Raw genomic sequence first — 19,070 nt, forward strand, 5'->3', positions numbered from 1 at the left:
TAAAACCACAATTGGAAACAAAGACATTGCACAACCTCCCCCAATTCTAAAACATATCACCACAATTAGTAATTCATCAAAAACACTTAGTAAATTATACACCCTAATATCATCTATAGACTCTAAAACAATAGTAGCACCAGTTAAACAATGGGAAAAAGATCTCAATATCAACACAAATGACGAATTCTGGAAAACAATTTGCAGAAACACTTTTATCATAAGTACAAACATAAACATCCAGTTAATTCAGTATAAAATTATACACAGAACACACATAACACAGCATAAGATGTTTAAAATGGGACTAGTAACTTCCGATAGATGTACTAACTGCAGTGTAAATACACCAGACACTTTCCTTCATGCATTCTGGCTATGCCCACCAGTTCATCAGTTCTGGATAGATGTCGCTAATAAATTATCGAATTTCTTTAAAATTACAATTACTGCACTCCCATTATTATGTCTTTTAGGTGACACATCTCAAATTAACCCTCCCTTTGAACATTCAAAACCTCTGCTCATATCTCTAGCTATCGCCCAAAAAACAATACTACTCAATTGGAAAAATAAATACCAAATATCAACGACACAATGGCTACATCTATTAAGGGACCATATTATTAAAGAGAAACAAACGTTAGCAAATAAAAATTATCTAGACAAATTTTATAACATTTTCAGTCCACTCCTTTCATCCTTAAATATTGATTAAAACTAGCTAGGTAGTCGATGCCTCAACTCAAATCTTTGGTATACTAAATGGATTAATAATAAGGAATCGCAATATGCATAATTACAAATTATTTCTATAATAAATAATCTCTGAGTATTACTAAATACATCAGTCGTGTATACATATATATGTGTGGGTTTATATTGTGTTCTATAAGCTATACTTTTCGTTTTACTTGTAAAAGCTGCATATTTTTATTATTTATTTATTGTTGTTGGTAGGGGTGGTAGTAGGGATGGTGGTATTGGTATTGATATTATAAAACCATTTGTATTCTTTTTTTAATCTGGGTCAGGCGACTATTCTGGGTGCTGTCGGTGGGTATGACTGGCACGTCCTGTCGGCATATTCATTAGTAACTCAGGTCATGGATTTACTGGCCTCTCATTTTTACCGCCTTTGCCCCAATTCCAGGCTTCTGATATGCAAAATAAATGTGTTGGACGGATATCTGGGCTGGATGTGGTGTCTCTGGCTAGGGAGCTAACCAGTACACGCTAGGGTCCAAGCCATAGATCACCAATAAATAAATAAATAAATAAATAAATAAATAATTGGGACTTTGGTCCTGTCAGGTCACAACCAGACTAGGTGAGCCGGGTCTGGAGGTGCCTGTAATGGTGCCATAGCATATTCTGCAGAGGAAGACTCAGCGAAACATAGAAGCTTAACTGCTGGGGTTGGGTGTCACTGATGGTGGTGGTGGGAGGGGCCAGGTGGATCGGTGAATCTGAGGGAGGTGTCTTTGTTGGGGGGGTCTGTTGTTCGTGCTCACTGGCAGTAGTAGAGTGGTCCCCAGGCCTAGAGAATAATGTGTATCTACAATGATTGTATTGAATGGCCTAAAATATGGTATTAGTATTATTATTGTAATTACAGTACTGCCACTACTACTACCCCTACTATTATTATCATGAATATGAGTGTTACCATTACTACCACTACTATTGCTACTACTATTATTATTTTTGTTCTAATTATTATTATTATTATTATTAATAGTAGTATGAATACTACTTTTACTACAAACTCTGTCACAATTATTATGATCTCTTAAAATTGCCTCTATCTATATCACTAAAATATCTCATTGCTTAAACTTACCAATGTACCTGCATACTTCACTATATTGATATTTATATTCAGTTGTTTTCTTTTCTTTTCTTTTCTTTCTCTCCTTTTTTTTTTTGGGTGTTATGTATGTTCCTCTCTCTTCTGTATGTGTATATATGACATTGATCTTTTACCTTGTATAAGCTACAATGTTTTAACTTGCAAAAAAAAAAAAAAAAAAAAAAAAAAAAGAGGAGTGGCTAAACATTCAGAGGCTGATTTTGCAAAAAAATCCACATTCATACCAAAATATCTGACTTCCTGATGGCCGGAGCTAATGAATGTAAATTAGAAAGTTGTCCGGCTTGATGAGTACAATATACAAACAATTTTTTTACTAACCCGCCCACTTTTGTCAAAAGCATGTTGAAAGTGACACACTTCCTGCTGCCAGTTGGTGGCGCTATAACTTTGACTCACAATAGTTACATCCATCTGATCGGCCTCTTACCACGAACACACTGCTGAAGTTTCATCAAGATCAGTTAATGTATGCAGAAGTTATTCCACTTCGTGTTTCTCTTTTCTCGCCCTAAATTCGTTTCCTCGCCACGGCCAAACCGTTCGAGATATCAAAAATCCGTCCGCAATTTAGAATCCTCAATGTCTTGACTTCATGCACACCGAGTTTGGTGGGGATTGGATGAATTCTCTAGGAGGAGTACTTCGCATTCCACAGCAAGCGTTTTCCAAACAACCCATAATAGCCGACTTCCTGTTGGGCTGGCGTAAAACTTGACCGGGGGAAAGTTGTTCGGCCCGATGAGATCTATATGTGTACCGAGTTTCAAATTAATTCATGCAAGCGTGTTTGATCTATGGACAAAGTTTTGGGACCCTGTTCAAGGGGGCGCTGTTGAGCCCCCCTGCCACGCCCGGGTACCAGCTTCAACCCGTCCCTGATGGCAGGGGGTTCCGACTTGTATGTAAAGTTTCAAGAGTTTTTGAGCACGTTAAGGACCCCAAAAGCCCCTGAAACCTTGATTAACAATATAAAAGCAATAGTCAAATCCCCCCTCCCCTCACACACACAGAGACACAGAGAGAGGGAGAGAAAATTCTTCAGAAAATCCACATTCAAACCAAAATATCTCTCTTCCTGTTGGTCGGAGATCGTTAATGTAAATTAGAAAGTTGTCCGTCTTGATGAGAACAATACACATACCAAGTTTTGTTGCTGTTGATAAAACTAACCCCCCCACTTATGACTAAAGGTGGCGCTACTGAGCCCCTCACCACGCCCGTTTCTGAAACTTTGCACATGTCTACGGGCTATTAAATGTGATGTGTCTGTCGAGTTTCATCCAATTTCAAGCATGTTAAGAGTCTCAAAAGCATCAAAAAAGAATATTAAAGTTTGAAGCGTTGCCATGGCAACAGTATTAAAGATATCAAAAATCCTTTCACAGGTCTACATCTGCCGTGTGTTTACATTATACACATAAACTTTGAAGCAAATCGGGTAAAAATAAGAGGGTGATTTCAAAGCATTTTGAAAGGGACACACTTCCTGCTGCCAGTTGGTGGCGCTATAACTTTGACTCACAATAGTCACATCCATGTGATCAGCCTCTTACAACGAACACACTGCTGAAGTTTAATCAAGATCAGTTAATGTATGCAGAAGTTATAACACACTTTCTGTTTCCATTATTCGCCACCAATTCGTGTCCTCGCCACAGCCAAACCGTTCGAGATATCAAAAATCCGTCCGCAATTTAGCATCCTCAATGTCTTGACTTTATGCTGGCCGAGTTTGGAGGCGAATGGATGAATTCTGTAGGAGGAGTAGATCAAATTCCACAGCATGCGTTTCCAAACAACCCATAATAGCCGACTTCCTGTTGGGCTGGCGTAAAACTTAGAGCACGAAAGTTGTTCGGCCCGATGAGATCTATATGTGTGCCGAGTTTCATATTATTACATGCAAGTGTGTTTGATTTATGGACAAGTGTTCGGATCCTGTTCCAGGGGGCGCTGTCGAGCCCCCCTGCCACGCCCGGGTACCAGCTTCAGTCCGGCCCTGATGGCCGCGGGTTCTGACCCGTGTGCAAAGTTTCAAGAGTTTTTGAGCATGTTAAGGGCCCCAAAAGTGCCCGAAAGTTTGACAAAATAATAATAAATATAGCTGTGAGCAGCGATTGCGGGCCCAAGCCGGTGGCACCGCAACCCCGGTGCCTTTAGTTACCTAAAGGCACCGGGGTGGCGGTGCCGCCGGCTTTGGCCCTCCATCGCTGCTCGCAGCTATATATATATATATATATATATATATATATATATATATATATATATATATATATATATATATATATATATATATACACACACACACACACACACACACACACACACACACACACATATATATATATATATATATATATATAAGACAGAAAATATTACTTGTCTCTGATTTTATGATACACTCAAAATATTCCACAACAAATCCTTTAAATTTAATGTAAAAATAAAAACGAAAGTAAGCCGTGTTGGTCTCACGTAACCCTCTCAGTAGAATCAAAATGTTTCAATATTTGCGATGTATTTGGATGCTAAACTATTCTTTATTATAGGCTTTGTACTTCACTCGTGTTCCAATATCGATGGAAAAAATCATCCTCTTCACACGCGCAAAAATGTGCTTGGAAACATCACAGCGGAGCTCTGCTTACTGTGAATGGTACAAATTGTACTACTGACTATTTAAACAGAGCAGTGTAATTCGTATATCTTATGTTGACTATTTTTATTATTATATTGTATTAGGGCTATAATGAACAGGCTGCGATGTCAAGATTGCAATTATGGAATGTGTGTGTGTGTGTGTGACGCTGTTGCGGTTGAACAGTGGACACATAAAAACATAAATAAAATGTATTAGTTTATTCCTACTTCCATAGGAATACATTGAAAATGCTCGCTCTACTCCGCACCATTATCAATGTCTGTGCGGACGTCTGTATTTTACTTTCGCTTTTAAGTTAGCGATTTAAAAGCCCTCAGCGGTGTCACACGTCGATTAACCGGTGGGAAAATTGTATCACAGTCACATCCCTAATATATTTATATATAAATACAATAGGCCTACCTGAAAGAGAATTTTATTTGCCCGACCATAGCCTGATTAGAACGTCAATAACACAAAAAAATAACTTGGGAATCACTAAAACGAGAGATTATTCTAATTTCATTACATTCATTTTAAGTTGCAATCAGCAGTTAATAATAAATGTATTACTGATCAATGGTAACAAGGTTGCCCTGCTGAGGCTCATGCAGCTTCTCCAGGAGAATTGTAAACAAATGAGCGCAGCACACAAAAAAGCAACCCAGTTAACAACATACTGACTATAAAAATTACAAATATGGAGTTTTTATATATTTTATAACAGAGTTAAGCAACCTCACTTGACGAGTAGGCTACTATTTCCTGAATACAATCACGATTTAAACTGTGACATTGATTTCATACAACAGGTTAATAAACAGTTACAATTAAGTCACTTACATTTTAGATGCAATATTGACTGTTTTTGTTCTGTTTCAGCAGCAAAAATAGTTAAACAAAGATCACAGCAAAACCATCGCGCATCTCACAGCAACTTGTTTTCTCATTACTGAATGATTCAGCATTTTGAAACGAATCGGTTGACTCAAAGATTCAATGATCAATCCATAAACATCTGTCTCAATCATGAATGACTCAGTCATTCGAACGAATCGTTTGAACGAATGAATCAATGACTCGGTCATTAAGATGGTCGCCTGGCGACACCTAATGGCGGTTTAGTATTATGTTTAAAAGTATCATTATTTCCAACGTGCACCATTATCAATGTCCGTGCGGACGTCCGAATTTTACTTTCACTTTAATATTAGCGATTTAACCCTCTGAGGTCTGAGGGGTTTTTGGGGTCCTTGAGATGTTCTGACATGCCCTGACATTTGTGCTTTTTTCAGTTGCTTATAAACATATTAATGGCAAAGGTATAATTACACTCTATTTAGCACAAACAGGGCTACCATAATATGTGAGCAACATGCATGTACATGTTTGTATTTTTGAGAGAATAATGTTTATGCATGATTATTGAAAAAACTAAAAACTAAAGTTTCTGAAATAAGGCCACAAAACACATACTAAATACGTGTCAATAAGACTTTTGACTAATTGATGTCTTTGCCAAGAGATTTTTTCTTCAAAATGATGTGAAAATCATCCTGCCCTTATCATTCACATAACACAATACATTGATTTAAATCTTGTAAAACACTTTTTGTTTGTAAAGGCAATATGCGCAAGGGGCGTCAACCATTCAACAGCATCATGCATATGTAGTGGTTCACACCTCAGGAGACAATGGGGCCCGCATACTTAATGAGCCATTCATTCAGGTGTGTCACCTATAGCCACAAGAAAGAATGCAAGAGCAATATATATACAGTATATATATATATATATATATATATATATATATATATATATTCTACCAAATTGGTTCACAGTTGGAAGCATGTCCATTTTTTTTTTTTTCACAAATTTTGCTTGCAAATTGTATAATATCCAAGGAAAACATGTCTATTAATTGGGCAGTTAATTCTCATACTGTATTTTCAGTTTTGGAATATGTATCCTCTCCCCAAATTTGTCAATAATAAAACACAATAAAAATTATTTAAAGAAAATGCTTATATTTACCTTTTAAAATTTGTTTACATCTACCTTGTAAATATATATTTTTTTATTAAAAAGGTTACAATTACAACAACAATTGAAGTGTAATCTTTCTTTGTAAAAAATAAAGTATACATTTTATCATACATATTTCAAACTTCGAATATTTGGCAAACAAAAGCTTATTTGAGGTGGCAGATATTTTACAGTAAAAATGTGTAATCTATCCAAAACTAATCAACGAAATGTTGTCTTTCATATGTCTGTAACATAGGTCTTTCGTTTTTATTATAAGGAATATAAATGTTAATTTGCAGTTTAATACGTTGCTTATACAAATACATTTTATTTCAACATATTTCAATCGATTTTACTCAGTATAGCAAAATAGTTTGCTAAAAGCAGATCATTTATTCACACACAGAAACGCAATTCAAATTTAAACCGTTTTTTTGCGAGTTGTGGTAAACAGCGCATCTCTGCCGTTCATTCATTCACACAGAAACGCGATTTACTTGAGAATGAAAAAAAAAACTTACTACATTATTCCATCCGTTGCTCCTCGAAATACCAGCACTTCTGAGGTAAGTTTTCCATTATTATTATTCCTCACAGCGCTGCGAGACAGTGTAGACAACTACACTTATCTGAATAAACTTGATGTGTTTTCTCGAGCTGATATGTGGGCGTTCACAGTTTGTATGGGATCGTCTCAGTCATTTGCGTTTGAATAGCGCGCGCTCTCCGTGGGCGTGGCCGATTATAACGTAATGAGATGAGATGAGCTCGACTGGAATCGCTCTCTTTTAATACAGATTTCACAAGATGAGAATATTTGTTTTTTATATAAATTACTTCATTTAAAAGAAGAGAATTCAAGCTTCATGCCTGTGTGTCTGTATGCCTGTTTGACTGAGTATTCGCTCAGTTATTGTTCATTTTCGGACGCGTTTCAGAATGGACTTCACTGGCAGAGAGAAGGCAGAACTCGCTTCGTGTTTATTTTTCTTTATTTGGCAAAAAGCACAACACTTTGTTTTTATTGTGAGTATACACAAAAATAATACACATTTAACAGAATCGATTGATGTATGAAACTCCTATGGAAAATCAAAGTCAACAGAGTATTTATGAGTTTCTTTTACATTGATAAAAAAAAAGCGAGCTGGTATCGCCGGCGATACCGTAGACCTCAGGGGGTTAATTATAACTGTTTATTAACCTGTTGTATGAAATCAATGTCACAGTTTCAATCCTGATTGTATTCAGGAAACAGTAGCCTACTCGTCAAGTGAGGTTGCTTAACTCTATCATAGGTTATAAAATATATAAAAACTCCATATTTGTCATTTTTATAGTCAGTATGTTGTTAACTGGGTTTCTTTTTTGCGTGCTGCGCTCATTTGTTTACGTTTCTCCTGGAGAAGCTGCACGAGCCTCAGCAGCGCAACCTTGTTACCATTGATCAGTAATACATTAATTATCAACTGTTGATTGCAACTTAAAATGAATGTAATAAAATTAGAATAATCTCTCGTTTTAGTGATTCCCAAGTTATTTTTTGTCATTGACGTTCAAATCAGGCTACTCTGGTCGGGCAAGCCAAATTCTCTTTCAGGTAGGCCTATTGTATATAAATATATTAGGGATGTCGGTTAATCGACGTGTGACACCGCTGGGGGCTTTTAAATCGCTAACTTAAAGTAAAATACAGATGTCTGCACATACTTTAATAATGGTGCTGAGTAGAGCGAGCATTTTCAATGAATTCCTATGGAAGTAGGAATTAACTAAAAAACGTTCGCTCTGTTCTGCTCGTTCCTCGCCGTGGGCGCTCACAGTTATGAATGCCTGTTTAGCCAAGAGCTTTTAGTTTAATTTTAAAATGAACGCCATTTCGGGGGGTGGATTGCTTGAATTTATTTTATAAAAGCACAATGTTGTGTTTTATTGCGAGTGTATATAAATATAAGTAAACACTCTGCAGTTTGAATGATGTCCTGTATGAACAAAATTATGTGCCAATTATGTTTTTATGTGTCTACTGTTAAATCACACACACATTCCAGCATTGCAAACTTGACATCGCAGCCTGTTCATTATAGCCTTAATAAAATATAATAAAATAATAAACCTAACATATACACACTGCTCTGTTTAAATAGTCAGTAGTACAATTCGTACATTCACAGTAAGCACTGCTCCACTGTGATTTTTCCAAGCACATTTTTGCGCGTGTGAAGAGGATGATTTTTTCCGTCGATATTGGAACACGAGTGAAGTACAAAGCCTATAATAAAGAATAGTTTAGCATCCAAATACATCGCAACTGTTGAAACGTTTTGATTCTAATGAAAGGGTTACGTGAGCCCAACACTTACTTTCGTTTTTAATTTTACATTAAATTTAAAGGATTTGTTGTGGAATATTTTGAGTGTATCATAAAATCAGAATAAGGTAAGACAAGTAAAATTTCCTGTCTTTATTATATATATATATATATATATATATATATATATATATATATATATATATATATATATATATATATAAATATAGCTGCGAGCAGCGATGGAGGGCCCAAGCCGGTGACACCGCCACCCCGGTGCCTTTAGTGTAACTAAAGGCACCAGGGTGGCGGTGCCACCGGCTTGGGCCCGCAATCGCTGCTCGCAGCTATATTTATTCTTCTTCTTCTTATTATTTTTCTGTCAACCTTTCGGGCACTTTTGAGACCCTTAACGTGCTCGAAAACTCTTGAAACTTTGCACACGGGTCAGAACCCGCGGCCATCAGGGCCGGGCTGAAGCTGGTACCCGGGCGTGGCAGGGGGGCTCGACAGCGCCCCCTTGAACGGGGTCCGAAAACTTGGTCCATACATCAGACACGCTTGCATGTAATAATATGAAACTCGGTACACATATAGATCTCATCGGGCCGAACAACTTTCGTACTTTTACTTTTTACGCCAGCCCAACAGGAAGTCGGCTATTATGGGTTGTTTGGAAACGCATGCTGTGGAATTTAATGTACTCCTCCTAGGGAATTCATCCATTCGCCTCCAAACTCGGTCAGCATGAAGTCAAGACATTGAGGATGATAAATTGCGGACGGATTTTTGATATCTCAAACGGTTTGGCTGTGGCGAGGAAGCAAATTTATGGCGAATAATGGAAACAGGAAGTGTGTTATAACTTCTGCATACATTAACTGATCTTGATTAAACTTCAGCAGTGTGTTCGTTGTAAGAGGCCGATCACATGGATGTGACTATTGTGAGTCAAAGTTATAGCGCCACCAACTGGCAGTAGGAAGTGTGTCCATTTCAAAATGCTTTGAAATCACCCTCTTATTTTTACCCGATTTGCTTCAAACTTTATGTGTATAATGTAAACACACGGCAGATGTAGACCTGTGAAAGGATTTTTGATATCTTTAATACTGTTGCTATGGCAACGCTTCAAACTTTAATATTCTTTTTTGATGCTTTTGAGACTCTTAACATACTTGAAATTGGATGAAACTCGACAGACACATCACATTTATTAGCCCGTAGACATGTGCAAAGTTTCAGAAACGGGCGTGGTGAGGGGCTCAGTAGCGCCACCTTTAGTCATAAGTGGGGGCTTAGTTTTAAGTAGAGTCACAAAAATCGTTATGTATATTGTTCTCATCAAGCTGGACAACTTTCTAATTTATAGTCATAAGCTGTGACCAACAGGAAGTGAGATATTTTGGTTTGAATGTGATTTTTTGGAGAATTCTCTCCCTCTCTCTCTCTGCCTCTGCATCTCTGTGTGTGTGAGGGGTGGGGGGATTTGTCTTTTGAGTGAGATTTGTTTAAAATTCCTGTTTTTCAAGGTTTCAGGGGCTTTTGGGGCCTTAAACGTGCTCAAAAACTCTTGAAACTTTGCACACGGGTCAGAACCCGCGGCCATCAGGGCCGGGCTGAAGCTGGTACCCGGGCGTGGCAGGGGGGCTCGACAGCGCCCCCTGGAACGGGATCCGAACACTTGTCCATAAATCAAACACACTTGCATGTAATAATATGATACTCGGTACACATATAGATCTCATCGGGCCGAACAACTTTCGTGCTCTAAGTTTTACGCCAGCCCAACAGGAAGTCGGCTATTATGGGTTGTTTGGAAACGCATGCTGTGGAATTTGATCTACTCCTCCTAGGGAATTGATCCAATCGCCTCCAAACTCGGTGTGCATGAAGTCAAGACATTGAGGATGCTAAATTGCGGACGGATTTTAGATATCTCGAACGGTTTGGCCGTGGCGAGGAAACGAATTTATGGCGAATAAGGGACACAGGAAGTGTATTATAACTTCAGCATACATTAACTGATCTTGCTGAAACTTCCACAGTGTGTTCATTGTCAGAGGCCGATCACATTGATATGACTATTGTGAGTCAAAGTTATAGCGCCACCAACTGGCAACAGGAAGTGTGTCACTTTCAAAATGCTTTGAAATCACTCTCTTATTTTTACCCGATTTACTTCAAACTTTATGTGTATAATGTAGACACATAGCAGATGTAGACCTGTGAAAGGATTATTGATATCTTAGATACTGTTGCCGTGGCAACGCATCAAACTTCGATATTCTTTTCGGATGCTTTTGAGACTCTTCACATGCTTGAAAATGCATGAAATTCGACAGACACATCACATTTATTATCCAGTAGACATGTGAAAAGTTTCAGAAATGGGCGTGGTGAGGGGCTCAGTAGCGCCACCTTTAGTCAAAAATGGGGGCTTCGTTTTTCCTAGAATCACAAAAATCAGTATGTATATTGTTCTCATCGAGCCGGACAACTTTCTAATTTACAGTCATTAGCCGCAACCAACAGAAAGTCAGATATTTTGGTCTGAATATGGATTTATTTGCTAAATCAGCCTCTGAGTTTTTAGTTACCCCTCCTAAAAGGTTTATTTTATTCCTACCAAACTTTTTCAACATGATAAAAATATATTATTGATGCTGAATTGTAAACGGATATTGAATATATCAAACGGTTTTGCTATGGCGAGGGATTCAATTAATGTCAAAAAGGAAGCAGGAAACATCTCATAACTTCTAAAAATGTAATTATAAACCATTTATTTTTATATAAAATTATACAAATATTAGAACTAAACCCATTTTATTCTGTTTTTGCAATTCAAGGAGTATGAAAAAGTAAAAAACAGGCTATTTAGTGCTATTTGGTTCAACAAAAAAAGCAAACATAGGGCTATACTGCCCTCTTGTGTCCAAAAGGATTTAAAAATAGTATATAAAACCTTTTACTAGGTAGGCCTATTGTATTTAAATATAAATGTATTAGGTATATGACTGTGAGGATATTTTCCCATCGGTTAATCGACGTGTGACACGAGCGGGTGCTTTTAACCCCCTGAGGTCTACGGTATCGCCGGCGATACCAGCTCGCTTTTTTTTTATTAGTGTAAAAGAAACTCATAAATACTCTGTTGACTTTGATTTTCCATAGGAGTTTCATACATCAATCGATTCTGTTAAATGTGTATTATTTTTGTGTATACTCACAATAAAAACAAAGTGTTGTGCTTTTTGCCAAATAAAGAAAAATAAACACGAAGCGAGTTCTGCCTTCTCTCTGCCAGTGTAGTCCATTCTGAAACGCGTCCGAAAATTAACAATAACTCAGCGAATACTCAGTCAAACAGACATACAGACACACAGGCATGAAGCTTGAATTCTCTTCTTTTAAATGAAGTAATTTATATAAAAAACAAATATTCTCATCTTGTGAAATCTGTATTAAAAGAGAGCGATTCCAGTCGAGCTCATCTCATCTCATTACGTTATAATCGGCCCCGCCCACGGAGAGCGCGCTCTATTCAAACGCAAATGACTGAGGCAATCCTGTCAACGCCCCCATCAGCTCGAGAAAACACACAAGTTTATTTAGATCATTGTTTACACCGTCTTGCAGCGCTGTGAGGAATAATACTAATGGAAAATGTCCCTCAGAAGTGCGGGTATATCGAGGAGCGAGCTGAGGAATACAAGTACGTTTTTTCCTTCTCACGTGAATTTCTTCACGTGGGTTTCTGTTTATGAATGAATAAACGGCAGAGATGCGCGCTGTTTACCACAGCTGGCAAAGACAGTTTAAATTTAAATCGCGTGTGTGAATGAATGATGATGTTTTAGCAAACTGCATTGCTATACTGAGATAAGTAAACATCGACTGAATGTTGAAATAAAATGTAGGCTATTTGTATAAGCAACGTATTAAACTGCAAATTAACAATATGCCCTAATATTTCATGAAAACAACGTTACAGTCAGACGAAATATGAAAGACAACATTTTGTTGACTAGATTTGGGTACAGTTTTTACTGTAGAATATACTGCCACATCAAATAAGCTTTTGTTTAGCAATTTCTATATATAAAATACTATTTTTGTCAAAAATAAAGTCATCAACTAAGATGTTAGCTGTTCAAATGTTGGTTATATTCAAACTAATGAATACATAGATAAAATGTAGGCCTATAATCATTTTTTTTTACAAAGAAAGAGTACACTTGAAATATTGTTGAAATTGTAATTATTGTTGTAATTGTAACCGTTTTAATAAAATAGCAAAACATATTTACAAGATAAATGTAAGCAAAATCTTAAATGGTCAATATAAGTCTTCTTCTAAATATATCTTTTGTCCTTGCATTGTGGCTCAGTCAGTGTCACACCTGAGTGAATGGCTAATTATGCAGAGTGGGTGTATTCTAAGGTGTAAACCACTCCTCGTTCACGCCCCCTCGCATATTGGCTTTCCAAGCAAAACCTGTTTTACATCAATTTAAATCAATGTATGGTTTTATGTGAACGATAAAGCAAGACTATTTTCACATAATTTTGAAGAAAAAACTATAGGCGACGACATCCATTAGTCAAAAGTCTTATTGCCACATATTTAGTATGTGTTTTGTGGCCTTATTTCAAAAACTTTAATTTTTAGTTTTTTCGATAACCATGCATAAACATTATTCTCTCAAAAATGAAAACATGTACATACATGTGGCTCACATATTATTGTAGTCCTGTTTGTGCTATATAGAGTGAATTTACACCTTTGCCATTAATATGTTTATAAGCAACTGAAAAAAGCACAAATGTCAGAGCATGTCAGAACACCCCCAGGGCCCAAAAAAACGCTCAGACTCCAGAGGGTTAATGTATGCAGAAGTTATTCCACTTCGTGTTTCTCTTTTCTCGCCATAAATTCGTTTCCTCGCCACGGCCAAACCGTTCGAGATATCAAAAATCCGTCTGCAATTTAGAATCCTCAATGTCTTGACTTCATGCACACCGAGTTTGGTGGGGATTGGATGTGAAGACTCAAATTTCATCATTTACTGTTGTTTTTAGTATTATTATTACTTTTTATTAATATTCATAATTAGTAGTATTATGTATCTCTTTTATACTTTTTATATACATTCATAATTATTTGTACTCATTGTATTTTGTGAATATGTGGGAGAGACTTTGGGAGACTTTGGACTTGAGTGTGTGCTGCTGCTGGACTGAAATGTATATGCATAGCATAAGGGGAATACATTCCAACGTTAATGGAAACCATATGTTCTTCTGCTGAATGTATGTGTTCCTATGGTGATGTAGTTTTTTTCCTTGGTCAGGGATATAAAAACCAAGCCCTGTTTGTCCGAAAATCAGGAAGAGATGGAAATGTAGGAAAGATGACTGAGAAGCTGAATTAGACCTTCGCTTGGTCCATTGTCTCTTCCTCCTATGTTTTATAACCCAAATAAATAAGATATCTCTTGGCAAAATCACTGGTGTCTGTTTCCATGAAATTAAACAACAGGGGAAAGCCAGATTTTTAAATCAACAGGATGAATTCTCTAGGAGGAGTACTTCGCATTCCACAGCAAGCGTTTTCCAAACAACCCATAATAGCCGACTTCCTGTTGGGCTGGCGCAAAACTTAGAGCACGAAAGTTGTTCGGCCCGATGAGATCTATGTGTGTGCCGAGTTTCATATTAATTCATGCAAGCTAGTTTGATCTATGGAGCAAGTTTTCGGACCCCATTCCAGGGGGCGCTGTTGAGCCCCCCTGCCACGCCCGGGTACCAGCTTCAGCCAGGCCCTGATGGCCGCAGGTTCCGACTTGTATGTAAAGTTTCAAGAGTTTTTGAGCACGTTAAGGACCCCAAAAGCCCCTGAAACCTTGATTAACAATATAAAAGCAATAGTCAAATCCCCCCTCCCCTCACACACACAGAGACACAGAGAGAGGGAGAGAAAATTCTTCAGAAAATCCACATTCAAACCAAAATATCTCTCTTCCTGTTGGTCGGAGATCGTTAATGTAAATTAGAAAGTTGTCCGTCTTGATGAGAACAATACACATACCAAGTTTTGTTGCTGTGGATAAAACTAACCCCCCCACTTATGACTAAAGGTGGCGCTACTGAGCCCCTCACCACGCCCGTTTCTGAAACTTTGCACATGTCTACGGGCTAATAAATGTGATGTGTCTGTCGAGTTTCATCCAATTTCAAGTATGTTAAGAGTCTCAAAAGCATCAAAAAAGAATATTAAAGTTTGAAGCGTTGCCATGGCAACAGTATTAAAGATATCAAAAATCCTTTCACAGGTCTACATCTGCCGTGTGTTTACATTATACACATAAAGTTTGAAGCAAATCGGGTAAAAATAAGAGGGTGATTTCAAAGCATTTTGAAAGGGACACACTTCCTGCTGCCAGTTGGTGGCGCTATAACTTTGACTCACAATAGTCACATCCATGTGATCGGCCTCTTACAACGAACACACTGCTGAAGTTTAATCAAGATCAGTTAATGTATGCTGAAGTTATAATACACTTCCTGTGTCCCTTATTCACCATCAATTCGTGTCCTCGCCACGGCCAAACCGTTCAAGATATCAAAAATCCGTCCGCAATTTAGCATCTTCAATGTCTTGTCTTCATGCACACCGAGTTTGGAGGCGATTGGATGAATTCTCTAGGAGGAGTACATCTAATTCCACAGCATGCGTTTCCAAACAACCCATAATAGCCGACTTCCTGTTGGGCTGGCGTAAAAAGTAAAAGTACGAAAGTTGTTCGGCCCGATGAGATCTATATATGTACCGAGTTTCATATTATTACATGCAAACGTGTCTGATTTATGGACCAAGTTTTCGGACCCCTTTCAAGGGGGCGCTGTTGAGCCCCCCTGCCACGCCCGGGTACCAGCTTCAGCCCGGCCCTGATGGCCGCGGGTTCTGACCCGTGTGCAAAGTTTCAAGAGTTTTCGAGCACGTTAAGGGTCTCAAAAGTGCCCGAAAGGTTGACAGAAAAATAAGAATAATAATAAATATAGCTGCGAGCAGCGATTGCGGGCCCAAGCCGGTGGCACCGCCACCCTGGTGCCTTTAGTTACACTAAAGGCACCGGGGTGGCGGTTTCACCGGCTTGGGCCCTCCATCGCTGCTCGCAGCTATATTTATATATATACATATATATATAACAACAAAAACAAAAACAAAATATATATATATATATATATATATATATATATATATTTTTTTTTTTTTTTTAAGTGTGTTTATATATATATATATATATATATATATTTTTTTTTTTATTTTTAAATTTTTTTGTTATATATATATATTTCATTTTTTGGATGCTAAACATTTGTTTATTATAGGCTTTGTACTTCACTCACGTTCCACTATTGAAGGGAAAAATTATCCTCTTCACATGCGCAAATATGTGCTTGGAAACATCACAGTTTAGCGGTGATTACTGTGTTTAAATAGTCAGTACAATTCATACTATTCAGAGCAGTGTAATTTTTATATGTTAGGTTGACTATTTTATTATTATATTTTATAAAGGCTATAATGAACAGACTGCGATATCAAGATTGCAATGCGCTCGCTCTGCACCATTATCAATGTCCGTGCGGACGAACATATTTTACTTTCGTTTTTAAGTTACCGATTCAAAAGCCCCCAGCGATGTCACACATCGATTAACCGGTGGGAAAATTTTCCCACAGTCACATCCCTAATATATTTATATTTAAATACAATAGGCCAACCTGAAAGAGAATTTTACTTGCCCGATTGAATGATCAATCCATAAACATATGTCTTAATCATGAATGACTCAGTCATTCAAACGAATCGTTTGAAGGAATGAATCAATGACTCACTCATTAAGACGGTCGCCTGGCGACACTTAATGGCGGTTTAGTGTTATGTTTAAAAGTATCATTCTTTCCAACTTGTGTGTGATTTGTGTGTGCAACATTATCAATGTCCGTGCGGACGTCCGTATTTTTCTTTCACATTTATATTAGCAATTTAAAAGCACCCGCTCGTGTCACACGTCGATTAACCGGTGGGAAAATATCCTCAGACACATACCTAATAAATGTATATTTAAATACAATATTGGCCTACCTAGTAAAAAGTTGTATATACTATTTTGATGTCCTTTTGGACACAAGAGGGCAGAATAGCCCTATGCATGACTTTTTTTTTTTTTTTACTTTACTGTTTTTAATTTTAGAATAAAATTAGAATAAAATTATTTTTAAAAACAGAAAAAAATGTGTTTAGTTGTAATATTTGTATACTTTTATATAGAAATAAATGGTATATGATTACATTTTTAGAAGATTTGAGGCTTTTTAGTGTTTCCTTTTTGGACATTAATCCCTCGCCATAGCAAAACCGTTTGAGATATTTATTATCTGTTCACAATTTAGCATATTTAATGTATTTTCATCATGTTGAAAAAGTTTGGTGGGAATAAAATAAATAGTTTAAGAGGAGTGGCTAAAACTTCAGAGGCTGATTTTGCAAAAAAATCCACATTCAGACCAAAATATCTGACTTCCTGATGGCCGGAGCTAATGAATGTAAATTAGAAAGTTGTCCGGCTTGATGAGTACAATATACAAACTATTTTTTTTTTACTGTAGTTAAAACTAACCCCCCCACTTTTGTCAAAAGCATGTTGAAAGTGACACACTTCCTGCTGCCAGTTGGTGGCGCTATAACTTTGACTCACAATAGTTACATCCATCTGATCGGCCTCTTACCACGAACACACTGCTGAAGTTTCATCAAGATCAGTTTTTGTATGCAGAAGTTATTCCACTTCGTGTTTCTCTTTTCTCGCCATAAATTCGTTTCCTCGCCACGGCCAAACCGTTCGAGATATCAAAAATCCGTCCGCAATTTAGAATCCTCAATGTCTTGACTTCATGCACACCGAGTTTGGTGGGGATTGGATGAATTCTGTAGGAGGAGTACTTCGCATTCCATAGCAAGCGTTTTCCAAACAACCCATAATAGCCGACTTCCTGTTGGGCTGGCGTAAAACTTGACCGGGGGAAAGTTGTTCGGCCCGATGATATCTATATGTGTACCGAGTTTCAAATTAATTCATGCAAGCGTGTTTGATCTATGGATCAAGTTTTGGGACCCCGTTCAAGGGGGCGCTGTTGAGCCCCCCTGCCACGCCCGGGTACCAGCTTCAACCCGTCCCTGATGGCAGGGGGTTCCGACTTGTATGTAAAGTTTCAAGAGTTTTTGAGCACGTTAAGGACCCCAAAAGCCCCTGAAACCTTGATTAACAATATAAAAGCAATAGTCAAATCCCCCCTCCCCTCACACACACAGAGACACAGAGAGAGGGAGAGAAAATTCTTCAGAAAATCCACATTCAAACCAAAATATCTCTCTTCCTGTTGGTCGGAGATCGTTAATGTAAATTAGAAAGTTGTCCGTCTTGATGAGAACAATACACATACCAAGTTTTGTTGCTGTTGATAAAACTAACCCCCCCACTTATGACTAAAGGTGGCGCTACTGAGCCCCTCACCACGCCCGTTTCTGAAACTTTGCACATGTCTACGGGCTAATAAATGTGATGTGTCTGTCGAGTTTCATCCAATTTCAAGTATGTTAAGAGTCTTTAGTTACCTAAAGGCACCGGGGTGGCGGTACCGCCGGCTTTGGCCCTCCATCGCTGCTCGCAGCTATATTTATATATATATATATATATATATATATATATATATATATATATATATATGTATATATATGTATTTATATATGTGTGTATATATATATATATATATATATATATATATTTATATATGTGTATATATATATATATATATTATACAAACACATATATATATATGTATATATATATATATATATATATATATATATGTATTTATATATGTGTATATATATATATATACACCGTTCAAAAGTTTGGGGTCAGGAAGATTTTTAATGTTTTTAGGAGAAGTCTCTTCTGCTCACCAAGGCTGCATTTATTTGATTAAAAATACAAAACAAAAACAGTAATATTGTGAAATATTATTCCAATTTACAACAGCTGTTTTCTATTTTAAAATATTTTACACTGTAATTAATTTATGTGATCAAAGCTGAGTTTTCAGCATCATTACTCCCGTCTTCAGTGTCACATGATCCT

At 37.3% G+C, this 19,070-nt stretch overlaps 2 long non-coding RNA genes across 2 annotated transcripts in view; both read left to right on the top strand.

Moving 5' to 3' along the window:
• Positions 1 to 19,070, top strand: part of LOC309495676 — a 352,025-nt gene that overhangs the window by 189,153 nt on the left and 143,802 nt on the right. The window lies entirely within an intron of this gene.
• The window catches only part of LOC309495644, a 120,124-nt gene continuing 113,504 nt past the window's right edge, over positions 12,451 to 19,070 (top strand). Inside the window, exon 1 of the long non-coding RNA XR_014204749.1 lies at positions 12,451 to 13,748. This is a non-coding gene — a long non-coding RNA (uncharacterized lncRNA). The remainder of the gene's footprint in view (positions 13,749 to 19,070) is intronic.

This window comes from Leuciscus leuciscus (genome assembly GCF_965113295.1).
Source record: "Leuciscus leuciscus genome assembly, chromosome: 3".
Classification (NCBI taxonomy): domain Eukaryota; kingdom Metazoa; phylum Chordata; class Actinopteri; order Cypriniformes; family Leuciscidae; genus Leuciscus; species Leuciscus leuciscus.